Below are 27,492 nucleotides of genomic sequence, written 5' to 3' on the forward strand. Positions count from 1 at the left end.
ACATTTTCTCATCTTAGATTTCTTTCTGTAACTGACACAGAGAGCAAGAAAGAGAGAGAAAATCTGAATAATTGAAAGGGGAGGACGGAGAAAGAAAGATTAAAAAAAAAATTAGTTCTCAGTCAGCAAGAGGAAATCCCACCAAGGATATGTGGAGATAATACTGAGCTGCTATTATACGACTGCATCCCTCTGAGGAAGAAGTTATCTCTCAAAGGATCTGCAAGGATGTTTTAAGCGAATCAGTAAATGAACCAGTCTGGGGACGTGAACAAAGTATGTGTATTTTCCAGTCTCTGAATATAAACAAACAAAACATAAATATTCAGCGATCACTCCAGTTAGTCCTCTCGAAAACTCTTTGAGCAATAAAATAAATAATACGGGTGTTTGCAGTTCAGAGCAGATGATCTCCATGGGGGAAAAGGCAGGAGGGGAAGGAGCCGTACTCCTCCTGTCCCCATCTTTGGTGATTTACTCACCCATCACGGCAGCCCGGCGCAGAGCGGTGTCCACACCACATAAAGCTCAGTGCTAACATACGACACACATAATGGACCTGCTTGGAAGTCTTCACTCGAGGATTTATGAAGAACAATCTAATTATTCAACTCAGTGCTGCTCACTACCATTATTGCTCCTATTTAAAGCCTCCATGGAACAGGCCGTTTGTCTCAGGGGACAGACCTTGTCATAGCAGTTTTCATTGATAGAAATATATTCCTCGGTTTTGATAGCAACCCAGCTAATCCTGGAGGGACTTGGTAAACATATCTCATACTTGATAGGCCCAAGGAATTAGGCCTTGACAGCCCAGATTTTCCAGGAGCAGAAAAATGGGGTTGCTTTACCAATACACTCTAATTAAAGAGGAGCAAAGACCAACCCAACCCTCTGCAGTAAAGACGCAAGCACGAGCCACCTTGCTCCCGTGTGTAATTGTTTCAACATCCCGAAAGAGGGAGGGGGCTTTCTGCCTCTCCCACCTGACCAAACGGAGGTTGCTCTGTTATTTATAACCCTATGATACATAACAGATGAGTGGAGTCACCTTGGCTAAACAAGTCACTTGTGTCACCTAACCTTGGGAGAGCCACCTCTCATGCGCAGCAGCAAGACAAGCACGTGCCACGGTGCCAGCTCGGCAGGATGGAAAGGGAGGCACGGCGAGATTTCTCATTCACACCCACTGCATGGCACGACCTCAGTGGATTCCCTCATCTTCAGTGGAAACTGGTTTTTAATTTACCTGAATATTTATTGGTTCTATTTGCATGCAAAAGAATAAGCATAAATGTCCTTTGTTCCTCCTCTCCGACCAAGAGTTAGCGAAGGTTTGCATTTTCCCCCATAAAATATTTAAATGTAGGGGGGTAATGAACATTTACTGAAATGCATTTGTGGACAGTCACCAGATTCCTCTCACTAACTGCTGGCACACAGTCAAATGCTACCTGTAACCAAAGAGATGCTGAACAATAAGAGTGCACAGCTTTAAGCCAGCCAGCCTTTAAGGGAACATTTTTTCAGCTCTTCACATTACAAACCAAAGGCTGTCCTGAGCGCAACCCCCTGCCTTCCACAGGCTGAGTACTGTCAGTACATACACCAGGATTTAAGGTTGTGATATTCACGGGGCCCTCAGGGAACTGGTGGTCAGGTTTTTAAAGGTATTTAGATACCAAACTCCCATTGATTTTGAGACTGGCTACACGTGTGGAAATCTTGCTATTGCTTTTGCTGTTTTATCTTTCTTTGCTCAAGGCAGTGCTAAGAATGATAGATGTACCATAATTAAAAATATACATGGAAGGCACAACCCACATATCTCTACTCTTCTTTATTTTCCTTCCCCCTAGGAAGCCCAGATCTCTTGCACATGGGCAGAAAACAGAGCATTTCTTTCCCTTAGAGAAACTAGCCATTTTTCTCCATCATCCATACCACTTTGAGGTTCCTGCTCTGAACCTAACCACCAAATTTTGGTTTTTGAGCATTTCTCAACAGGACTTGAACACCACTCTGCTGGGGCTTTCTCCACAAGTTCATTTTTGCTTTCTTCTCTCCCAGTTTTTGAAGGCATAATGAGCAAAAAGTGCTCACAGCCTAATGCAGGGCTTTGGCAGGCAGCTCAGAGGTGCTAGGACCATCTGCATGGCAGCAGGAGGGCACACACCTCCCCAAAACTTTATTTTTGAGGGCATAATCACAAATTCAATGACTTTCAGGACACAATTGGCAGCTCCTGAATGTTTAAAAACATGTGCTTTTCCTTCAGATATGATGATTGCAAAGGGCTTTGACTTGATTTGCCCTAATTAATGCAAAACCCGATGGCTTTGGCTACTTGTGGCTATCATTAAGGTTCTAAATGTCACTGTATACCCCCCACAGGCACACTGTGGCCTGAAACAGAGATGGTAAGTCATGGTATAAAAGAAATAATCTGGATTCTAATTTGCTGGCTGATACATACTCGAATATTTGTACTGCAGATGTCCTCTCATGTTAATATGGTAAAGGGGCAAAGGAGTTTTCTTCCTCTAAAGGTTAGAAAGACCCAGTTTAAACAGAAAATTGCAGCTAAGGCTTGCTCAGCATCCCTGAGGGATGCTTTACAAGAGATGAAATGGGCCCAATTCTGCTTTGCTATCAGAGTGGCACTAGCATGGTCTTCAGTCATTTTTTATTTACATCATTCTTACAGGAGGCTTGGCCCCACAGAATCACAGAACCAATCAGGTTGGAAGAGACCTCTGGGATCATCGAGTCCAACAATGTTTCTGTGCTTCTCTGGTTTTAATTTCTCGTGGAAGATGTGTGATGAGATCCAGAATCACCCACCTGTTGGACTGAGCCTATTTCCATGCAGAAGCTGATACCAGACAGCACTCAGTGCCTGAGGCACAGTCAGGCAGGAGTCACTTTGCAGTGAAGGGTGCAGAGAAACTGTGACAGTTCTAACACAATACACTTGTCATGACATTTTTTAATGATCTAAAGGTTAAGCACCAAGTTCAACTTCACTTGCAGTCAACAAGGAGAACAAACTACCTTGAAAGGGTGATTCAGCCCACCCAAAGATGGAGGGATCCTGGGTGACCGGCATGGAGGAGATGGCTAATTTCTGGACAGCTAAAGTTGAGGTAACAGGTCTCAAGCAGGGTGCCCAAGTTATGCTAGAAGCCCCCCTGATCCTACACATGCATAAATTACTGAAAGCTCCTGCAGTTGCTGAAACAACGTGACTTGACTGTAACTGATTTCTACTTGCAATGTTTATTTCTTTTTAAACACATTGCATGGAAACAAGATGAATGTGAGCCAAGAAACCATGTGGCTCCGCTATAGATCACGCAGTATCACAGCTAGCAAGAAAACGCTCATTCCTGGCTTCAGCATGGATGCTTGCTGCTGAAGGCAGTAAAAGTCCAACTAAAGTTATTTTACTAGCTTGTAAGTAACAGCCCTCCCAGATCATAAATTACTTTCCTGTAGGAATTTACTCTTCAGGGTAAGATGAACAACTCTAAAAAGTAGTCTGGCGATACTGTCTAAATTAATTTCATTGCAGGATCAGGATCGTGGGACTTACAGTGTGGCTTTGCTCTGTACTCCCACCTTCCTTAACAGCTTAAACCCCACAACCAGCAAACTGGCCAGGTCCTAATCAAGTATGCCTCGGTGAGCAAGGTGGCACATTGGACAACAAAGGGAACTCTAGATCACAAACACTCAATAGTCAAACGTGGCAACAGCTTGGGCTGCTCCCCAGGACACCATTGTCTCAGGGCTTAGCGTGCTTTTTGACTGCGGAACAGCTTAGCTGAAACCACCAAAGGCATGAACCAGCAGAGCTGAAACCCGGCTGCTGCTGCTGCTGGGAGCCGGTCTAAGCAGCGCAGGCTGCTGCAAACAATGAGCATCAAAAATCTAGCGGTTTACTTTTTTATGAGGAGTCAAAGCAAATCTGTAAAATTCAGGACTGCCCATTTTAACAACGTGCTTTCCCCATGACGGAGCAGGTGGTCATTAGCTCACCTCAGCTACCTCTGCAGCCCCACACCATGCTGAGCTGCACGCCCTTCTGTGCACCACAGAGGATACTGCAGCCTGAGTCCAGAGAGAGAGAGATGGAGAAAGACAGAAGGAAGGCAGGTAGGTGAAAGAAAAAGAAAGAGAGAAAGAGAGAAAGAGAGAAAGAGAGAAAGAGAGAAAGAGAGAAAGAGAGAAAGAGAGAAAGAGAGAAAGAGAGAAAGAGAGAAAGAGAGAAAGAGAGAAAGAGAGAAAGAGAGAAAGAGAGAAAGAGAGAAAGAGAGAAAGAGAGAAAGAGAGAAAGAGAGAAAGAGAGAAAGAGAGAAAGAGAGAAAGAGAGAAAGAGAGTTCTCAATGATCTCTCAGCAAGTTGGACCAACATACAGCAGTCCTACCTACATAGACCAGCCTTGGAGAGAATTATATATGAAGGCTTAAGTGTAAAAAGGTTGATCTACTACAAAAATAATCAGTTTAGCAGCAGGTTACTTCCCTCAGTCTGTTCCAAGGGTCAAATATCCCTTTCTCCCCTGCCCTCCCACAACACGTGCGTGCACACACACACACACACATGCACAGGAGCACTGAACGCCGCCCCCCCCCCCCCCCCCCCGCCAACTGTCCCCACCCCGGCCACGGGTGAGCACCCTGCGGCAGGCTGCCCTCTCGCCCAGAGTAGTGGGCGTCTGGTGAGCTTACAACAGCAGAAGAAACAAAACCCGATGCATACAGTGTATTTCAGTGGAAGAAACTCTGCAATATAGAGTATTTTGATAGTGACACACAAATGTGTAAAGCCTTCCCTTACTCACAACAAAAACCAAAAGGAGACTCTTTCAGAGCAAACTGCCGTTCCCCAAAAATTAGCTTCACTGCGTCCTACAGCTTGCCTAAGTCTTTTGGCACATTTCTGAATATTGCTATTCTAATGAGGTAAGGAGCAACCGACATCTAAATAAATTCCAGCAAGAAGTTCCAGTTTACTTTAAAGTCATTGACTCTCTTACAAGGAGGTCAAGGCAGAGTTATTTGGTCGTGGCATTTCTTTTGCTTCCTGTTTTAAGTTACCAAGTTCTTGTACCATCAAAAAACTGCTGACTTCTACCCCTCAGGTGCCTGTGCTAGAGTGGAAAATGAGCTGCTCTCTCTTTTCCCCCTCCTCCTTTCTCTCTCCCTTCTTCCCTGTGTGTTACTTTGGGGTTGTCTGAGGGACAGGTACACAGCAAGCAGCCACCACAGCATCCTTAAGGGAAAGAACACATATAGATTTTACAGATTTTAAAATACAGCTTGGTAAGAAATTGTCCCCTTTAAGGCTCCTCTAAATACAACAAGCATATAAGCACCCCACATCGCAAAGAGACAGCTATGATACTGACCTGGAGACCAGAGAGGGACCTTGAGCCTGCAGACTTCAGAGCCAGGCTGGGATTTCTCACCGTCCAAATGCCGATGGTGTTAAGATCTGACAAATTAGTTTGACTTACTGAGACTATGGCCGTGGCTGCAACTGAGATGAAATTTGGGTTCACACTTTTACAAGTTTAAAAATGTGTTGGTTTTTTTTTTTTTTTTGCTTGAGTCGTAAGCCTTTAAAGGGCTGTCTAAGACCCTAAGGCCTCATGGAAAAGTCAGCTTAGAATAACTCCCCTGAATAAGTTAAAGCCTTTCCTGACCTCACTACTGAAATATTTGAGGCACTAAATGAAACAAGGCAGTAAGAGGGAAAAAAAAAAAAGTTCTGTGGACATGCTACAGCATCTCTTTGTCTTCACAGCCTGAAGAGGGTGGAGCACAATTAGCTCATCTGTGAGAAATCTGGGCAGGTGAGGAGCTTCAAGAACTGTTGAATTCAGCTCCAGACCAGGATCCTGTTGTCCCCTGGATGGCAGCTTAGAAAACAGTGGTTAAATGGGGCAACTCAATGCTGCAAGAGGCTGTGGTGGCCAAAGGAGTGAGTGGGATCCAGAGGGGACGAGAGGACCCATGGAGGACAGATGCCTTGGTGGCCATTAGGTTCAAAACCCCAGGTGCAACCTCTACACTGCTGATTTCCAGAACAAGGAGCGTGTAGCAAAGGGAAGTGTCACACCAGCAATGCCCCGTTCTTCAAACTTTCTCCTGTACTGGACATCAGAGAGAAAATATACAGAGCTATATGGACTTTGCACAGACCCAGATCGTAGCTCCGTGCAATTCTGTCTCTCTGAGGAGTGACACTGTTGCACAGCTCCCTCGCCTGCTGCCAGGATGGGGCAAAGCTTTCAGGCTTGGTGTAGGTCCATGGCAAGCCCTGGGATGCATCCTCGCCCAAATCAGGGTTTCTGAGAAATGGAAGCAGAAGATACTCCCAGGCAGCTGGATGTGAGAGTATTTCAATATCCGCTCATCCAAGCTTTAATCTCTAAATTGCAAAAACATTAACATTATTGATTGATCAGACATCAATCCAACAGGAAATTTAATTAAATTAAAATGTGTCACTGAGCAGTCCTCACTGCGTCACGTATAAATCTTTGGTAGTAAGTTGACAAAGACAGCAGCAATTGATACCGCGTTCCCGGTTTAATTTATCCCCCACCGTTTTATTTTCCTGCTCTGACAACAAGCGTGCTCACAGGCTCACAGGGGGACAGACTTGTCTGCAGGGCATCCGTCCGATGCACACCAGCACCAAAGCCCCCCACATCTGCTGGACATGGATTATTCATAGCCAAATAGGCTCGAACCAGATGACTTCTGGGGCAGCACCTTCATTCGAGGTGCTGTTACGGGGCTGAGCCCCTCTCAGGGACGGCTGAGCACAGCTTTCCCATTTCGAACCATCTCCTCCTAATAGCGGATTTGTCCCCAAAGGCCGCAGAATCCCAGAGAAAGGCTGAGAGGTCCCTTGCAGTAGATCAGTTTATTCCCGGGGGGAGCACACACTGCCCCGACCCCAGCCCGTGTGCAGCCGCTGTGCACCGAGGCAGTGGCAGCTGACGCTGAAACTGCTGCTTCGAGGGCGCTGGAGCCCCCGCCAAAGCGCAGACACATGCGGATAATAGCAAGATGCTCAGACGGATGATTAAGAGACAACTCTGTACAGCAACTTCTTCGGAGTATTATAAATCACTACAGCTGGCTGAATAATACAAAAAGAGATTAAGAAATATTTTCTCCAATTCATTTCTCAACAGCAGTGGGTTTGGTTTTCTGTCACTTATGGCAGCATGATATTTACTGTAATTTATTATTATTGTTGTTGCTTGCTGCTATTCAGGCGGCCCTTGGCTATTTATGAAAAAGTTTGAGGATCTGGGAAGTTCGTGTGGGTTTTTTTTCCTAAACTGTTTTTTGTACCTGCTGGGGTCTCGTTTGTTCCCCAACACTTGTTATTCTCTTTCCCAAGTGCCAGTGTCCCGAGGGAAAGCCAAGGGGCTGCATGTGACCAAGCTCACACACTGCAGGGACAGGGAAGAGCCAAAGGGAAGGAGTCAGCAACCGGCGCTGGGCTGAGGTGGCTTTGCTTTCAGTGGAGTGTGGGGATGGGAGGAAGGGAAATCCAAATCAGTATTTATAGACATCAAAATCCAGCACTAAGCATTTTACAGAGAGAAGGAAAACAAAGATTAGGTTACTGGGGTGAATGTTATTCACAGTCAACAACTTCCACGCTCACCAAGGAGCGCGCAGACTCCTGGGGTCTCTCTGCCTGCTGAGCACTAAGCTACACGTGAGCGGTGCTACCTTCAGAAACCACCTGCATTATTTTTTGGGGTTGATATCTTTAATCTTACTGAATCCAAACTCCAATTCCATTTCTTGAGAGCCGTCCTCAAAACAAATACTGCGGTAATACCAACCGGCTTGTGACTGGATGTGAAAATAGAGCTGTCTCTGCACGGAGTCCTACAGACAGAGCACAGATTTTCTCCGTCTCCACCTCCCACTTGCAGTACAAGTACGGTTTTCATGCCTTTGTCAGAAGTGCCAACCTGGGGAAGTTGCAATGCACAAGCAAGGAGAGGAGCGATGAATTAACTTGACAACGTGCATTGCTGACAATAAATCTCTTAAGAATTTGATCCAGAAAGGTTTACTTCTCCATGGCCTGTGTTAGGGGTGACTGTTCTTGGGGTATCCAGCGGCGCGTGGTGCGTGTTTCAGCTCAGATCTCTCTCCAATGTGTGTATGCTTTGCAAAGGAAAATCCCCACTGCACAGAATGGACAAAGTGAACTCAGCTACATGAGGAAATGAATCTGCATTCAGAGGCAGTGATTTATATAGAAATTATAAAGTGTGTCAATTCCGGACACCCATTTAGATGGAGTTTGTCAGACCCACCTCTGCAACGTGTATCGTCTGCGGAAACCATCTGGAAAACCTAAGAGGATGCTTTAAACCCCAGCATGTGAAAGGCCCCAAACTAGGATTTAATGGATTAGTAAGGCTGAAAATGACCATCATAATCATCTGGTTTTGTTTCCTATGTAACACAGCTGAAGAACTTCACCCACTCATTTCAGCATCAAAGCCATAAGTTCTGCTGAAGCTATTGCATATCTTTAGAAAGATACTCACTCTTGATTTAGAGACTGAAAGTAAAGCTAAATCCGCCACATTCCTAAGCCAACTGTTCCAGCCGTTAACTACTCTTGCTATTAAAAAGGCACACTTCCAGGCCAATTTTATCTAGCTTCAGCTTCCTACAGTCAGATGCTGCTACGTCCTTCCTCACTGTATTAAGGAGCAGATTACAGTCAGGTTTAAGTTGTGGGGACTATCCTATGAATCACTGCACGCTTTCTCTTCTTGGATAGTCTTGGAAATATGTCACCTAAGAAGGTTTATGAATGAACAAATTCGTTGAAAATATCATTAGCAAGAGAATAACCAGAATAACCCCCCTCTTCTGATGAAGAACTTCTGTGCATTTTTGTGTGAGGTTCTGTGTTTTATTTTGCTTTTAATCTGGTGGCTCTGAGATGATATGGACAAAGAGATATAGGTAAATATGTGTCACACTCGGAGTTCTCCCTTAGCACATTAGTTGAGGCGTAATTCTGTGCATCAAAGCAGTAGTGTGTGTCACATCCAGCACAGACACTGAACAATGTCCCTTTAGAAAGGGCAGAGGGTGAGAGTAGCTTTATGACACTATTGATTTATTCTGTGCCTGCAGTCAAAAACTATACCCAGACAGACAATAAAAATAACTGCTCTAACCATATAACAGCTTCCTGCTACTAAAATGGATTTTACACTTAAAGTCACGAAGGGCTTTTCTTTCCTTCTTTTTTAAGTCTCAATTATGATTTTTTTCTGAATAAATGGAAATGAGAAATTGTCAGAACTGGTTTAGTCCTGATGTTGTCCTTTCTTCTTCTCTCCTCAGTCCTTAAAAAGGCCGGGATTATTTTCCTGTTGCAATGTTGTGTTGTAAGTGCACTAGTAGGCACAATAACCTGGTATTAACCAGACCAAATAGTTCGGTGCACAATTCCTACATGAAGAAACAGACAGTGGGAGTGGTAATCTGGAATGGATTTACCATACAAAATAAAATTGATTATGGTCCTTGTTGTCAACTGGATGAGCTGGGATTGAGGTATTGGCCTTAGATTTGGACGTTAAAATAACATCTAGAGCAACAGGATCATCTCCTAGAAAACCTATTTTCGCTCAAAGGACCCCACAGATTTGAACGTTGAGATTTATGCAAGCTGCAAGTGCTTTGCTACATTGAAATTGGTGTCTCAAGCAAGTTGCTAGCAAGTTTCTATGGTAATTAGCACATTTCCGTGATAATAGGGAAGGAATCTTAAAAACTGAAGCCCTGTTGGACTATGTGGACATGAATGGACCAATGAAATGTTTTAAGACCATATAACCCTTCCTTGAGGTCTTTACTAAAATCCCTGAAACTGCTGAAGAAAAAGGAGAAGGTAGTGCAACAGACCCACACGTTAGCACTGATGCTAACTTGGAGAGGTGCTGTCTCTGCACCTACCCTGACCTGGTGTTAGTGCAAATCTTTGGTCAGGAAGGCAGTGGTTCAGACCAGGGAAATGATTGATCTGAAACTTGGGCTTTTTTTCAGATATTTTGTCAGCTGGATCAGTTCTGTGCTCCAGTTCACCATTTCCCACAGCAGCATCCATAGGCACAACATATGGATAGTGAGCTGACATAAATGAGAGCACAAACACAGAAGGAAAAGAAAAACCAAACTAAACATCAGAGCCTGTTTCTCTACAGAATAGAGAGGAGCAGCCTGCCTGCATGGGGCCAGATAGCACGAGGAGTAGTACAGTGTGCTGGAAAAGAAATGCTCAGAAACAGGAAAAGGAGGAGGAATCTGCTATTCGAGTGCCTTTCCTTTTCCATGGGTTTTATGATTTGGGAGACACTGCCTGAATGACATATAACGTGAGGTATTGTAATGTGGCCTCCTGTCCCTGGAGATGCTCTTGGAAATTAGATGATTCCACCAGCAGGGTTTTTATAGAAGTGAGCAAGTGTAATAAATGAACCCAAACCCATGAAACATTGGTGGAAAAGTCAAGATCAGGGTCTTCACACCTGGCTGGGGGATTTTTCCCACTTACTTCTGCTCTGTGATAAAGTTCAGATACATTAATTACCCTGGTTTAACATTAAATTATTGAATATGTCTACAAGATATGTTTTAATTTGTAAAGCATACAAATAGGAATGTTTACACAGAAAACGACCCTGTGGAAATCGTATGCTCTCCACTCCAGGGAGAGAGGACAGAAGACTGTTTTCAGCTTTGCTTTTGCACGTCCTTTTGGTGATCCTGGCATTGGAAACCTTAACTTCAGTTCTTGAACTGGGTGGCACTGTCTGGTGAAGGGCTCAGGCGGACGTGACACTGGAGACAGGGATCTTTTTCGGTTTCTCTGAGTTTCATGTAATGGTCAGCAGACAATATCAAAGATGGAAGTTAAATTTTTCCCTTAAATTACAGGGTTGATTGTTAATCTTCATTGAATCTTCAATGCACCTGCACAAACACGGATCCGGCCCTTACATGTGTTCAGACACCTCCTCCCTCACATAGGATTTGCAAGACAATTTCAAGAGTACAATTTCCCAATTAATCATCCCTTCTCTGGTACTTACACCTCACTTCCATTTTTATTACTTTGTGAGCATGGTTATTTTACGTCTTTTCAACCATCAGCCTCTTCTGAGGGCCTCAAATGTTTGACCAATTTTAAACCAACAGGATTATACAGTTCAGCTAGCAGCCCAGTGAGCCGTTCCTAGATGTGGTGCATGGCTGATTTGGGGGTGCCATGGGACCCCTATGCAAAGACATCATGGATGGCTCCTTGCAGCCATCTGCATGGATGGCTGCTCTCTATCTCCCTCCATGCCTGCATGGCTCAAGAGCGGTTCAGACAGGACCCATATTTAAATGAGGGCTCACGACCCGTCACAGCAAGTTGCACCAGAGCTTCATCAGCCTGGGGTGAATTCTTGACCTCTCTGGACGGGAAGCTTAACTGGAAGAAGAATTTCTCCCTGAAAGTCCTAACAGCTCTGCAATGTTGGAAAAAAATTCGTATGGGGGAGTGATCCCTTCTGGTGCTTTTCAAAGCATGCTCTTGTGAGTAGTAGATATATTTATATTGGAAGTAGGTTGCTAAGCACAGTAACTACTATACAGGAGCTAGGCACAACAAACCAGCTCCCCAGGTTTGACTCTGTGCTCAAGTACAGCTACGTGGGTGTAGATGGCTGCATAACTCAATAACTGTGATAGAACATAAATCATGAGTAGGAAATTAGCTAAGGTAGCCATGGCGCCTGAGGGTTTGTGCTGTGAAGATGCTCAACAGGAGCTGGTCTTTCCCAGAAACAATGAAGAGTCTGATGTGTTTCACTGGGAAAGGAAACCACTCTTGCTGTCTATTGGCATAGGTCAGAACACAGGGTACGTCTTTGGTGATAAATTAGATAATGGGTCATGAAACAGCCTGACTCAAAGGGGAAAAGGCCATGTCTCACCTAGTGTGGCCCTACGGTATAGATTTACTGCACTAATGCAATGTGAGTGCTCAAAAACTTTTGCCAGCATCAGATCCTGGAATTTGCACGATTCTGGGATTTTGTGTTATATCCAGGAGGTTGTTTCAACATAGCTTCCTGAAGGATGGAGTAAATGTCTTCTGCCTCATCCATTCCCCTCCAACACCAGTGAAAGAGCAGCAGAGGATCTGATATGCTGCATCTTTCTGCACTTCCAGCTGAAAGTTTAATTTGGGAAAGGAACAGGCTAAACAGAACAAATAGGAGGTAAACCTGAAAGATCCGAGTAGATGTTGCTGCTTGCAACTTAGTGAGCTGGTCTTTGAGAAATACTCTGTTCACTAGCTGGATGCCAATTGCCAAACGATGCTATCAGTTGATTAAAACACAGCCTGCCAGCTTCGTGCTTGATAAAACTAAGTACAATCTGATTGGGAATTCTCAAATCCATTACAGAATGACTAGTCCATCACTTAAATCAGTGTACAGCACTTCGCCATGAATCATCAACATACTTTGCTAATATATTTGCAGCGGCTAAACCCTGACAAAAACCCTGACAGTTCATCAAAATGGTCCCTGAGTGCCGGATTCTAGGGGGTAGGAAATGGCAGAAAAAGGAGCTTTGGGCCGTGAGGGTTTCCTGTTGTTCCCTGCTCAGCTGGGTGAAGGTCATTTCCTCTCCTCTCTCACGCAGAAGCAGCTGAACCCTCAGCCCTTGAAGATATGTCAGTTAGCTCCTAGGAACAACAGCCAGCCCCACAAAGAGCCCTCTCCTGCACGGCCACACTGAGGAGGCCAGATCACTCCCCAAAGAGAGGTGCTGCTCACTACACTTGCCTCTTTGGTGGCAAATAAGGTGATCCCGGGCTGCAGAGGAAAAAAGTGCCATGAACTATTACAAATCAATCTTGCACTTCATTTCTTCTGCATGCTGTAACACAGAAAAAAACAGGGCTGCAGGGCCAGGCTAGCATTCCTGCAGTGGAAAAGGGGGCACGCTGCCAACGCATTAAGGATAATCCACTAGCGGGTTGAGGTGTTTAAAAAAAAGCCCTCTTTTGTTGGCTCTTTGGAGGGTTTTTTATCTGCTGAGTTGGAGGTGGGTGCCCAACTCCAGATATGCATCAGTGTTTGCACATCAGATGCAATATATTCTTGATCATCCCAAAGTGATAGATGGAGTGTTACTCGATGAATTGCTGTGGGACACTTGCTAGCTAAACACCACCAATACACCAGAAGAACAAATCAACTCCGGTAGAAACATAAAGTCTTCATGCCTTAACAGAAGTAAGATCTTATGGAGGGGAACAAACTGATGCAAAAATCTTTTACAGAAAGTGAGTAAATGTGATAAAATTTGGAGGCCATTTATTACTTATCACCTAAGCAGCAGATTATAATGAAATGGTGAGGTCAGAAAGATAGTAAGTCCTAATCATAAGAATTCTCAGATAATGCTTTTATAGCCAGTGCTGTCCTCCAGCTCCACCATTCCCCATCTGCATCCCCCCATCACCTTTTCTCTCCTCCATGACCCTTTCCTTTGGTCCTTCCTCCCTTTCTTTTTTTTTTGTTGCAATTAAATGTTGCAAGATCTACTCGAGAAATGTACAGATATACAACACTTCTTCGTAAAATGTCAATACAAACTCTCATCTGGTGTAAAGTCAGTGTAACTCCATCTCTGGTCTCAATACATTTTATTTACAAGAAAATGCATAAGCAGGAGACAAATATCTATTGTTTGCACAGTTTCAAAATCAAACTATAACATAAGGGGTAGTTTGTGCTCCTCCCTAAACTGCTGAGAGTCTGGGAAGTCTCTCCGGAAGCGACACTAACTTGGAATAGGTGTAATAAAGCAGAGATTCACAGGCACAGTTTCTTCATTTAAACTAACACAAAGTGAGAGGACAAAGAGGTTCACAAAGTTCTGCCCTTGTGGTGCAAATTTGAATATGTTTTTAAAGCTGGCCAAGCAACTGAAATTAAGCCTCATGTAATTAAGTTCCAGTAATTTCAGCAGAAAGTAGTCCTGGGAAAGTTAGCAGGCTGAAAAAGTTATGGCAAAGCAGAGACACCGAATTTTTTGTGCCATTCTTATCACATCAGAAGTCCACAAAGAGGAAATTTAAGGTAAGTCAAGAGTTTTCAGTCTCTGGTGTGCAGACCCCAGAGGTCCATGGACTAAATCAAACAAGCAGCTGGCTGGGTGGTTAGCTCCCACCTGAAGATCTCTTCGAGCTTTCTGTACAGGACCATGATACTGCCTCAAAGTCTCCATCCTCAAGAATGCCGCCTTCATCTTCTCAAATGCATGTGGCATTGCTCTGTTCCTTACACCCACCAGCAGTCCTGGCTTACCTCCTGCTGCTGAAGAAACTTTTGGCCTCCTCATGGTGCAGATTTATAAGCAGTGTGATCTCCTCTGCATCCAGGCATCATCACTCCAGGTCTTCTGGGAGACTAAGGTTGGAAATTGGAAAAGGATCACAAAAAGTGATAAAAGTAGAAGAAAAAAAGGACAGCAGCAAGGAAGAACAGCTACAGAAGATGGGGCAGTTAATAAACAGAAAGGATAATGAACCAGGAGAAGTCTTGGTGGAAGAAAGAGGTGTAGCAGTCACAAGAGCTGCCAGTCACCAGCAAAAAGGGTTTCACATAAAGCATTTGTCCCTCTCCATAGCACAAGCTCCACTCCAGGCTGTCATGGGAGCTCTGGGTAGTTTGACAGCCTTCCTCTTGGCAAAGCAGGGTTACATACACCCTGAAGGACTTTGTGGTGGTGTGGCTGACCCCTTGGATCAGAGCTGAATGTCCCACCAAACCCTGTCTGGCTTTTGGAGAGCGCTCCCCACTGGGTCTCCTCTGGAAGGAATCTGTGTGCACCGAAGCTGCTCTGCAGCTGGACTAGTGCCCAACAAAGGGAGACAACCAGGGGGATTACTGCAAAACCACCCCAGGCTCCAAACTGAGACAATAGTGTAGACAGAGATGAAGCATAACCCAAGAGAAACAAGGCTACTGTCAGTCACCTTAAATTCACTAAATATACCCAGGGAAAAACTGTAGGAGATTTATAACATCAAAAATGTTGAAAACCACCAGAAGTTTTTTGTAACACTCTTCTATTTTACTAGGTCATATTGCACCTTCAACATTTCCACAAACTTCAGCTAACATCAGTTAGATTTCTACTTAATGAACAGTGAAACACAGTTTGCCCAACGATGACTAAATTACTCAGGAGGAACTACAATTGATAAGACAATGATTTATGGACCTATTGTTTTCTAGGTTCTTGTAAATAATCCTAATTGGCGTTAATCATCCACCCTCTGCTTCGTGTTATCACCAAGCAAAGTACACTTCCTAAAGTAGCTATTTAGGGGCATAACCCTTCTGAAAAGCAAGGCAGCTATTGACTTCAACAGGATCTGGATTAAGGTGCTCAGACAGAGGAAAGCAACTCTGGAATATGAGCAAAACACATTACACTGTCTGTCCATGTCTGCAGTGAAAAGTTTATTTTCGATATGCTCATGGTAAATTCAGTGAGTTACAGTAATCCCTTCCACACAGGCTTCTTGCAGTGACTCTTCAGTCTTTCTACCATCTCAGAAATGCACCACACAGGATCTAAATTTGCTGATGCTATTACTGCCAGTTTGCAGCTTCTGCCTGTGTCCCCTTGCAACGGGCTGGTAGTGTCATAGCTGTGAAAGACTGCTTTGGAACAGCAGACACCTGCATCAGGACTTGGTGTCTTTCTGTCTCTGATTTTATTGTTATCCCTGAAAAAGTACTTTGATCTTTTGGTGCTTCACAATTTGTCACACCGTACCCTTGTCAGGAGGGAACCGTGGAACTCGAGACCTCCTGGCTTGCTGGTTTTAGGTGTAAAGTTTGGTGGGTTCAGTTTTAGTGTACAGATGAACTTGCTTGACCTTAACAGGTCCGCACTTTAAATAACACTTAAATAGCTTTCTAGAGGGTACAGTCACATGCTGCTTGCTTACAGAAACTACAAGGAAACCAGACAGCTTTTCAATTCGTGTATCAAAGAGAAGGAGATTTACATGTAAAAGGATAAATTATTTTGATTTGTAGTTTTCAAGCCACTACGAATTCTCCAACATAAATGCTCCCTTGTTTCTGATAATTCGTATCAGGTTCAGTGGCCTAGGTTTTCAAAAGTGGTGATTTTGGAGGCCAGTATTACTCAGTGCCAGCTCAAGGTGCTTTAAAGAGACCAGATCTTGCTAAGATACTGCGTATCTTTGGAAAATTGGGCTATTTTAGCATCTCTCAAACTAGACACCCCAAAGCGACAGTGTGTAAAATCATCACGGGTGGGTTTGCCAGAGGAATAAAACCATTTCCCCCATCACACCGTCCCTTCCGCTGCGCTCTTCACGCCGGTCCTCACAGTATCATCCTCCCCATCACCGTTAAAGGTCTCTGCAGAGTCAACATTATCAGTCCTTTTTGACATTCTCAACCACCGAACATCCTACATAACCTATAAAAAGAGCTCATTTCCTTAGCTATTTCATCTTTTAAATAGCTATCTGAGAAAAGTCTCCTAAGGCCTGAGTCTGGATAGCTAAAATCTAGCTATAGGGTATTTGAGGGAGAGGAGGGGAGAAACCCTATCCCATTATCTGCAATATCCTGTTACCCTTGGATGTCTTCCATGTACTTGGAAGAGCAATGCCCCATTCTTGAGGCTTCACATTGCAGCCACTGCCTTTTTGGCAGAAGAAGGGTGGATGTGGCTCCCTTCAAAGTCAATCAATGTCACATCTTTAATCAATCTAGAAGGTCACCACTGTACTTCCATCAAAAAGAGTTGGGTACAATTCTCGCTGAGTCCTAAATGTTTATGGGGGACTCAGGTTGCAGTGGGTGTTGGAAAGTCTTTTCTGGTCCTGACCTCAGCACATCTTCTACTTCTAGGTTCTTTGTGAAGGTTTAGGATCAAATAAGAACTATATCCAGAACTCTGAGATACAATGATGCAGAAGTACGTATAATGAAACCCCAAATTACACAAAACTGACCTGGTTTTGTGTTTCATTACGGCTTTGAACACATCCAATTTTGCTGAAAGGTTCAGAAAGCTCAGGGAGCTTTTGTATGAAGGCAGGTCACATTTTGAGCAAGCTTACAATGATTTTGAGTTTCACATCATAATCATCTACAAAATTTCATTGCTCAGCTGGGATGACTGTTAGAAGTCACAAAACAGATATTTATTGCATTTCAAGGAACTGTGACTAGGAGGGAGGATCAGAGCAAGACATGTGTGAAAACCATTCAAACTTGAAGTCAGGACCCCTCGTATAAATGAACCTATCAATACAAAACACTGAATCCGTTAAGCCAGAAAGTTCTCTCCCCAAATTAGTAATTTCATTACCACGCTGGCACAACTGGAGCAGGATCCAAAGCCCAGTAAAGTCAAGGGGAGAATTTCCATTGATTTCTGAGGAGTCTGGATCAGATCCTAGATCACATTGTCACACTGCAGCAAAACCCAGCCGTGTTGCAGTGTACCCACCTGCTCTCTAAAGTCTTGGCTCTACCCGTTCAAATTCACTGCAGGTACAATCTAGGTTATTCCAGCATTCGCTTGTTGCAATGCTAAATAAATACTGTTTTACCAAAATCAGCAATGCTGAATACCGCTCCTCGTTAGCAAATTAGGCCAACTAATGAACACTTTTTCTTAAGAGGATTTGTCTGCTTAAATCAAAACCAAGTGTCAAAAATCCTTATTCTATCAATCACACCGGTGCCCTCCTGCACCAGCTGTAGACTAGGGCTGGCTAAAGACATACAGAAAAACTGAATGAGGACCTCACAATATTTTTTAATGAGGTACTTAGGCTTCTTTTACAACTGAGAACAATTCAACATAATCTGGTTAGGTAAGGGATCAGCAGCTTCTGTGTACACGAGAAAGAAAGAAGGGAAGAAGGAAAGAAAAAAGGCAGGCAAGAAGAGAGGAAGGAAGGAGAGGAGGAAGACCCTGTGTTTCATTTGCTAATATTTCATGTTGACAAGTCACAAAAACATGAAAACCTTCTTTAACCTCTTGCCTCCTCTTGACAAAATCATCCACCTACATATTAAAATAATCTCCAGACATTCTCTGAATTATTTTCTTAGGTAGTTCTGTAACATAAATTATTGCGTGCACTCAGAAATTATTTTAAAAATAAGATCTGGAGTTGTTTTTTTCTCTCTGCAAACCAAAACAGAAGTCTATATCCGAGAGGAATTTCTGGGAAGAATAAATAATTCTCTGGAGCTGGTACTAGAGTAGGTGCCTTAAACAAACCTACAGAAGGAGCATAATGAGGCGATGATTTATTGCATGCTATGCAACTCTCACTGCTCTGCAGCGTTGTAAGAACCAGCAAAAGGGAGAGGCAGTAATCATACAGCCTCCTCCTCCTCATGTGTTTCTGGATATTACCCACTCTGGATATGACTGCACGACACCGAATAGGTGCTGCAGCCACCCTGAGCTGCAGCATTGGCAAATGATCTTTGTGCTGCAACATTTCATCTCATACTTAAAGCTGCACCATCTCCCTTTACCTACAAAAAAAAAATTAAAAATCTATATTTGGATACTCTGAAGCTTTGCACAAATACAAAATGTCATTTGTGTTGGACGTGTTATCGCTCTATTTGCACAAAAGGGATTTTCAAGAATGTTTCCATCAGTAGGTGGAATCTTGGATCTTCCAAAGTCGATGGTAAAACTCCTCTTGGTTTCAGAAGGGCCAGCATTTCACCCATTCCATTTTAAATGCATTATGGACTAAATACAGATAGCAAATTCTGCACACATAAAAATATTTGTAAGAAATCTTGGTCCTAAAGAATTACAATCAATCAAATCAGGAGCAGAAACATGCAATGTAACCAGCATTGCACCGATCAATACAGATCAACATGAGTCTGATCCTAACTGGGTTGTATTTGCAATTAGCTCTGCTTTTTTTTTTCCAATTTAAAACTCATTGGGGTTCTTGTAATGACTGGTGGGTTGCTTGCAGTTCTGCCCAAGTTCCTCCTAATTTCTCCAATTTAAGAGTACAAAAAATTCTCTGCAACTAAAGATTAGTCTTCAAATACGTTTGGTGAGCTATTTATAATAAATAAACATGAAAAAAAATTACCTGCAGACTATTTGTGCTTAACTTCCCTCCCACCCCAGCCCAAAAGGCTAAATCAGTGAAATAAATTAATTGCTATGAATTATTCAGCTCTACCTGTGGCAATGAAAAATAGCAAGAGCATTAGGTTTCTTCTTTGTGTACTAAGCCTCTAATTTATAGAGAATGCATATTAATAAAACACAGGATATTCATCAATATTCAAGTCACTGGCTGCCTGGCTATTTAATCTAAAATTACCAGCCAGCTCAAAACTCTTACTAGTTAATCATGCAATCTAAGCCATTCTGATATTGATGGTTAACATTAATTGCCCAACTGCCATTTATAAAATCCTCTCCTACATCTTTCCTTTGCCTAGCAGAGAACCCTTTGACACATTTAACTTTATGGACAAGCTGGAGAAGGCCAGCTCATCTGGGCTGTTCTTCAACCCAAAATATTTGTTTGTTTCCCGTGAAAAGGATGTTGTCTCCTATTGTGGTTTTGCATTTTGATCATTATCAGTAAAAAACATTCTTCACTATGAAGATCTTTGATAAGTTTCCCTACTTTTGCAGATGTTCTGCAGGTGGTGAGAAGAACCAGCTGGTTTTTGTTCCACTGTACAGAATATGTTGTCCTTTACAATGGATGTAAAGATGTTCACATGAGGAAGGCCGAAACAAGGATCAGTCTCAGTTGCCAACCATTAACTCCATAAAAAGCCACTGACAGTTAATTTCCTCCCCAAAATCTAACTTCACGCTCCCAAGGGGATGGCTGGCATAGAACAGTGATACCTTCAGATGTTGCCAACATATACTGCATGATTTGCTCTGCACACATCGAGGTGCAACAGCAGAATTTGGGGAACATTTTCATGTGATACAACTTGGCCAAAATTTAGGCAGAACTCCCAAAGTTTATCATACCAGTATGAGGTGCTGACGAAGGGTATGTCAGGGACAGCTTCCTAAAGCAATGCACTGTAATGCCAAACCTGAGCCAGTCTTGATATTTATCACTTATAATTTTTCTTTATTCTTCTACCTTTCACCTTTTATTAACTTAATCAGATTGAAACAAACAAAAGACCAAACAAACTGAAACCCTTCAGTTGTTCTAACCAAAACCTTAAGATGCTAGAAGTTAACTGTGAATCAGTAAATCTGCAAAGAAATCGCTGTCCTCACTGAAGCAGAAACATATATAGAGTCACATAAATGCTACTGCATAATAAATAAAAGAATTCTTAAAAACAACATTCTCAACCACTTTAAAATTATTCCACCCTAGATTCATTTAAGCTGAGACTTAAGAACCAAAGAGACATTTTGTAAAAAATAATTTTTGAGTAAAGAAAGTCCCTGTCTCTGTATACAGCTGTTTTCTGGAACAGTTAGAGAAATTTTCTGAGTTTTATCATTTTGCCCCTCAGGAACTGCGGAACAACCAACAAATCAGTAAGTGTTTCTTCCCGTTATTTGAGGGCTGCTAGTTAGCGCTGACTGGTCAGATAAGGCACATGGTATTGCTCCTACTCCCTGATTGCTCTGGCACAAAAGTATCCTCCTGGCCTTGAGACTTATGTAAGGGATCCCATCCATCACAGCCATGTCAATAAGAACTTGAACCTGAATGTTTGCAGAAAGCAAACACTAAGAGTGCAATAGCAGAGTCTACCCCAATTCATTTCAAAATTCCAGTAAATATTTGTGAACAATGTTTTGTAGCATTCATACGAGTCCCACTGGTGATTAAACTCAGCTTCACAGCACACGGAGGCTCTCGGTAAATTCTGAGCTGCCGAGAGGTAACAACATGCTGACAGCAAGGAGAAAATGATGACTGCAGAATGAAACACAGCCTCGGAACAAGCAAAGACTAAATAAACTCTCAGCATACCTCGGCAATTCTCTGTGGCATAAAAAGTGGCTTGGGCCTTGCCTGAACTGGGCTTTCACCTAAGTTAGAAAACCATGTTTAAATTAAATTTAAAGGCCATTCTTCTTAAAGCACTTCTACAATGCTTTGGCTGGACAGTGTGTTTTTCTAACCAATGTTTACATAGTTTGACCCATTTTCACTTCTTTGCTTTAACTGAAACTATTAATTAAGCTATTTAAAAATTAAATTGAGTATATGCCTCCTTTGGACTGCATCTCAGGCTTCATTTAATTGTTGGTTCTTGTGCTGAGTTTGGCTGTGAGGGTGTGTGAATCTGTCTCCATTTGGAAATGAACCCAAAATTACAGATATATTTCATACAGGCTACAAGATTGAGTAAAATGCCAAAGACATGCCCTGCTTTAATTGTTTTAATTGTTTGGAATATATCCCCATGATATTAAAAATTACATCTGCAATAAACATGGTGACATGAGCCCAGTGTAACTCACTGTCGAAAACTCTGTGCATCTTCAAATGGCTGAGCTGGTGTTAGAGGCATAAAACAAAGTTTGATTTTGTGAGCATGAAAACATTCTCACATCGCATTTCTTGTGATTTATATACCTTAATCATGCTGGATTTTGAAGTGGAAAGGGTGCCCAGAAATTACTGAAAAAGGGTCATATCTATCTTTCTATTTGCAACTAATATAATACAAGGCTTTCTATCGTAGAGGGGCCCAAAGTGCATACCAAAGTCTGATTTAGATTTTCCCGTTGAATGGCTTTTCTGTATAGAAATCTCATGAAGACACACTGATCCTTTAAACTTCAGTGTTGATGCTGAAATTATGCTGTGTGTCAAAATTACATCAAACAACTGCACTTATTTCCACCAGAAAAATTTGATTATTTCACTCATTTACATTACTTTTTTTCCCCACTATAATGCTGACTTGAAAATTCCCTTAGGTCTGGACACCTCCAAGTAGACTTTTCCAGTAGAAAGCAAGCTTTCATTATATTTCATAATTTTTTTTCTCCTTGATTTGAATGTTATAATTGGATTGGAGAGATATTTATTGCAAACTTCATGTTTTGCCAAGCTCCACAAGCGGCATCTTTTAATTTCTCTCTTTTCAATGAACCTTTTGACTTGATAAAAGTGGCTCTAAGGTATTTTTACAAAAGAGACCAACAAACTCAGTTCATTTTAAACCTTTCTCTTTAAAGTATCTCATTTCCTGATTATTTCTTAATAGAGGCACTATCCTGCAATGTCATAAAGAATGCCGCAGTTGACTTCAGCGGGATCAGGATCACTCCCTACTGTAATTAGTTCTATATTTCAAAATATTAGAGGTCATTTTCTTCCTTTTTTTTCCATCTAAGAAAAGAAAACATTTAAAAAAAAAAAAAAAGGCTTTCAAGGGTGACTGTCAGTAGAATACTAAAAATAAGTTGCCCGCATTCCAGTTGCTACAATTTATGCCTCTAATGAAATTTTCCTCTTCTCATTTACTGCAAATTTCTAATGTGAGCTTTTACAGCCATTGATTCAGTATCCTTAATCTTCCGCCAATATTAGATAGAAGTGGAACTAGCTAGGGAAAATCCGTCTGGTTATAAAGCACACTGTCTATAAAGTTGTTCAGTTCATTCAAAACTACCTTTTCTTTTCCCAGTGGGTCAGATAGGATAAAATTATAATATTTTGAAATACTGTTAATACTATTCAGAGATTAATACACTTGTAATTAATAGTAAGTTTAAAATATTATGATGCCTCTGGAGAAATCAAAGGATCCAATGTCAATCACCCTGACTACCAGGGATGGGCCAGATCCCACAGCTCCAGGTTCTGATGCTCTTAATTACGTTCAGCAGCAAAGCCTACTGTCTGAGCCCAGGGGGTGAAATTCAGCCCCAGCCCAAACTAGGGAGGGAGTACATCATTTCCAACTACTCATTTAGACAGGGTTTGTCAGGGTTTGCATGAGCAAAGGTCTGGGAGCCAGTCTCACAGGGAGAAAATAGCCAAGCGCCCACACCCCAGGTCGTGGCCTCTCCGTCCTTCCCTTTGCCGAGGGCTCGCCGCAGGCTCCGCCGGCACCGCAGCCGCCGTTCTGCAAAGAGGGTTGTGCCAGTTCACAGGGAGCTGCTGAGCTCCCTCCCCTGCCCCAAGCTCCTCTCCCCAGCCCCGTAACCACTCTGGAGCAGCCACCCTTTGTCCACATGGTCTATTTATAAAACCCCACTTCCAAAAACGTGTTTTGGCTGGTGTGGGTCAGCTTCACAACACCAATTACGGCAGCCAAGCTGTGTGGCAGGAAGGTGCAGCACCTGAAAGAAGTGATCCAGGGCCAGTAACAACTTGACCCTGAGCAGCTACAGGCAGAGCAGCACGTCTGACCATGCTGTCCAAGCAGGGGAAAAACATATGCTTTTCCCTCATGATCATCATGTCAACGCTAAAAATATAAAGCACTTCAACCCTGCAAAGAGCTCGACTGTGCCCTGTGGACCGTCCCTTTAAAATCCGTCGGTCTATAATGCAGAATGAAATCCCGCACCCGCTGAAGTGAATGGAAAAACTCTCCTGCCCTGCGGGGTGCCAGCAGTTCCTTCCCAGGGCAGGAAAGTTAAGGACATGTGCAAGACATCGGCAGGACGAGGGACCTATTTTTGGACACTGTCTATGCTAGGTATTTCTACCGTCCAGTTAACACTGTACCAGAACATGTGGGAATCATTCATACATTTACCTATCATGAAATGAAAAAGGAAGGTTGCCCAAATTCCCTGGATGAAGAGCAGAAGCAAAGGTGGGTCTGTCTGCCCAGGGGCTGCTCCCACAAATGGGGTATGTCTGGGAGCCCGGTACACCACGCAGCCTGCAGTGGCAGGGCACAGGGATGCAGACAGACAAGGGACACCAGCCCTGCCAGGAATAGTTTGGGGATGGCTACATGAACCACTGCAGCAGAAATTCCCATGGTAAATGCCCAGGAGACTCTTTTGGTCTCCCACCAGTGTGACTTGCCTGAAGATGCCCAGCTTCCCACCCCAGCGAGTTTCCCTCTGCCACCTCCTCCTCAGTGCTCATCAATAACACAGCACAGCTCCTGCACCACCAGCACAAACCTCTCCCTCTCTCCCATCTGAGCCACCTCCTCTGCCTTTTTCATGCCTGCACATTTACCCTTCCCACACCCTCCATGCATGCAGTAACAGATGAGCCCCCATTAAACACCCACCACGCACAGATGAGCACTCGCACATCCTTGTGGGAAAGCAGCGTGTGTCCCTGCATCACACTGCTGCTGACACCCGAGCTGTGGGCTTCCCACCCCGCTTACTTCTCATCACACATAATTTCATGGCCAGGATGCAGAAGCAGCTTCTGCCAGGAAAAGATTAGTTAGTTCACACGCTTGTAGGGCTTTATCCAGCAGCCTGTGCCAGCCTCCTGGACAAAAAGCTCACTGCTGCTTCCTACCATGGATTAAAATGTTCCCTCTGCGCTAGCCAGCATGGACTGGAGCAGCAGAGAAGTGAGCAGCATGCATGGCCACAGACACAACTCGGCACATGAAGTACCTCAGCCATGCACAGCCATCATCACCCCCCGGGCCAGGCACAGTGGAGACTTCGGGTCTATGGGCACTTGCATCTTTTCTCCTCCGTCTCATCTATATCTGACGCAGGGAAGGAGTGCGATCTCATGACAGCGTGAGAAGTCGTCTCTACTTATTCTGTCTGGAAGGGCGCTGCATGCAGTGAAAGCGTCTCAGCCCACGTGTGTGCTCAGAGGAGACATCGTTTGGGGTGCTGAGTGATGAGCCCCAGTGGGTCCCCCCCACTGTGGGTGGTCACCCCCAGACCACAGCCAGTAGAAGGAGGCATGCCTTCACATCCACCGCTCCAGCACAAAGTCCAGCATCCTAGCACTGCCTGCGAAAAGCCGGTGCCGAATTTCGGCAGGGCGGAAGCGTGGGCACTCGCTCCCTCCTGCTGACTCGGCCGAGCTCGAGCTCGGGGCCCCTCGGGGCCGGCAGCGGCGAGGACACTTCTGTCAGCACTCTGCGGAGACAAGTTAATTGACATATGCTAACATGCTGTTAAACATAACACAGTCATGTTTAAAAATACGCTAGCTAGTCGGATCAAATGCATTTTTAAAAACACTTGCTTTTTTTTTTTCCAAAAAGGAAGAGGTTTTGGTTAACATGTTCTAGTTAAAACATTTTTGAACATGGTGGAGATGCAGGAGGTGTGAGAGCTATGGCAAGTGTCCTTTGGCCAAATAGAGCCTACAGGGAAAGTTGACTTAAAAAACAGGTTTTCCCTGATAATGTTAATTTGTTTACATTGTCCAGGTCACAGGATTTCAACACGAACACACAGCAAAATGTTTATGTGCAGCATAACACCCATGTAATCCATCCACAATGTTTATAAATTTGGCCCTAAGGCACTACAGCAATAAACACCATCATCACGTAATACGATAATAACAACTCCCCAAAAGCATTACAACTCTTCCTGTCAATACAGGTATCTCTTTAATGACATGTTAAAACTGAGAGCAGAATTAAAACCAAGGTGTAGTTTTGTCTCTTTAGCGATAGTTGTAATATACACCCAGGGAGAGGTCTACTCCCTTCAACTGAAAGGAAGCCAGTTTCTGACTCTGTCCCACGTGTCTTTTCTTTCTACAAATTGCTAGTGCTGGAAAACACATAAACCTTTCCTCTTTGCATGCTTTTCTGCTGCCGGCTGGTCCTCTAGGTCTTTTCAGCCTAAGGATTCACCTACAATAGCTTTTAACTTCTAGTTTGAAGCCAGGACCCTCAATGATAATGATCATTTCCAGCAAAGTTGATTACACCATCACAGGCCAGTGAGTGTGATTTTGGCTGGTGGTTGAAATAGCAAGTGCAAGAGAACACTAAAAGACAAAAGACTTTGCTTCCATGCAAATGTAACGTGGGACAGCAAAAGGAAAACGACATAGCAAAATCTAGGTCAGTGGAAAGCTTACTTGTATGAAGAGACAATAAGCAGAATTGCCTCTAAATATAACAAATACTTACTCAGGTTTTTACCGAAAGCATTGAGGGTTCTTTAAACAATATTGCCGGGGCCTGATTTGTAAATCTGCATGCCCAAATATCACAGTGCAAAATGAAGTTGAGACTCAAAAATGAAAGCATACATCAGATGCCTGGCAATGAACACGCACAAATACATGCTGTGATCGCCCTTCGTCTGTGCCCGAGTCAGTGTAACTGCAGAGTTGCACGAGGGGGTTTAAATCAGGCTTTGGTGATGAAGTGCAGAACTGAGGCCCATCACTGTGCTGAAATCACAGGGCTACGGAGAGTTTGCACCGCTACTGCTAAGAGCTGACATTTCTGTCAGAGAAAGGCTGGCTTTTTAAGGTTTACATTGTATTTGCGTGTAGGGTTTAAAGCAGAGGAGAAACTAAGGCAAAGATGACTGTGGAGGAGAAAGGAACCTGAGGGACACTTCAAAGCAAGCCTGTCACTACAGAGCAGCCTGGGCCAGGGGCTCCCCAGCTCCAAGCACTGCTGTCAGATGCGACGGCAGCCTCTGCGCTCAGGATGCCTGTCCCAGGGCTTGATGGGCACATCATGCAGAGCTTGGGCCAAGATGTGCTGCAACCCGATGCCATGCCCTCGTACACCCACGAGATGGAGAAGGTGAAGGAAGGCTGAGGTTGGAGCTCAGAGCAGGTTGAACACATTCTCTCAGCAGTAACTGCTAGAGGGAAGAGAAAGGAGAAAAAAACAAAGGAAAAAGCCCAGGTTGAACATTTATTCCAGGCTCCTGCCTTTTCCTCACTGTGCGTAAGGGCAGGTCAGAGGGCTGCCCTGACCGCCCCTGCCCTGGGGCAAATGCTCCTGGTGAGAGGATCTGGTGAAAATCTGTAAGGTCCTCTGGCCATGTGCTTCCCTGGAGGAGATTATATTATCAGATTTTTAAAAAAGAGCAAGAGAGAGAAAAGCCTGCTAGCTTATGAACTTCCTTGATCTGAAGCTCCACAAATTCTTTCCATGGTTTTGGTACAGCACCTTATGTGCAGGGTGGAAGGGGAAGCTATTGAGTCTTGAATTACAGAGGGGAAAAACATCTCAAATTCCTTTCTATTTATATTCACAACTTTTCCAAATCATTATACACAAATCCCCTAGCCTCAGCTGAACTGCTCATGGGTTACAGGGCCAAGAAAGAGGTGGAGCCTTCATAGCTTGTGCTAAGCCTTTCAGAAACTTGGAGAAAGTTCCCAAAAAATGAAAGCAATGAAAATTACCACACCAG

General features: G+C 43.6%; 1 protein-coding gene across 3 annotated transcripts in view; it reads right to left on the reverse strand.

Annotated features, from left to right (window-relative positions):
- Positions 1-27,492, reverse strand: part of MAF (MAF bZIP transcription factor) — a 198,657-nt gene that overhangs the window by 122,727 nt on the left and 48,438 nt on the right. The window contains exon 3 of one of the 3 annotated variants that reach the window (XM_068410988.1): positions 13,767-14,549. The exons of the other annotated variants lie outside the window; for them this stretch is intronic. The gene's annotated coding sequence lies outside the window, so the exon portion shown is untranslated. Of the gene's footprint in view, positions 1-13,766; positions 14,550-27,492 lie in introns of those variants that run through there. 3 annotated transcript variants of the gene reach the window in all.

The sequence above is a fragment of the Nyctibius grandis genome, chromosome 12 (genome assembly GCF_013368605.1).
Source record: "Nyctibius grandis isolate bNycGra1 chromosome 12, bNycGra1.pri, whole genome shotgun sequence".
In the NCBI taxonomy this organism is placed as follows: domain Eukaryota; kingdom Metazoa; phylum Chordata; class Aves; order Nyctibiiformes; family Nyctibiidae; genus Nyctibius; species Nyctibius grandis.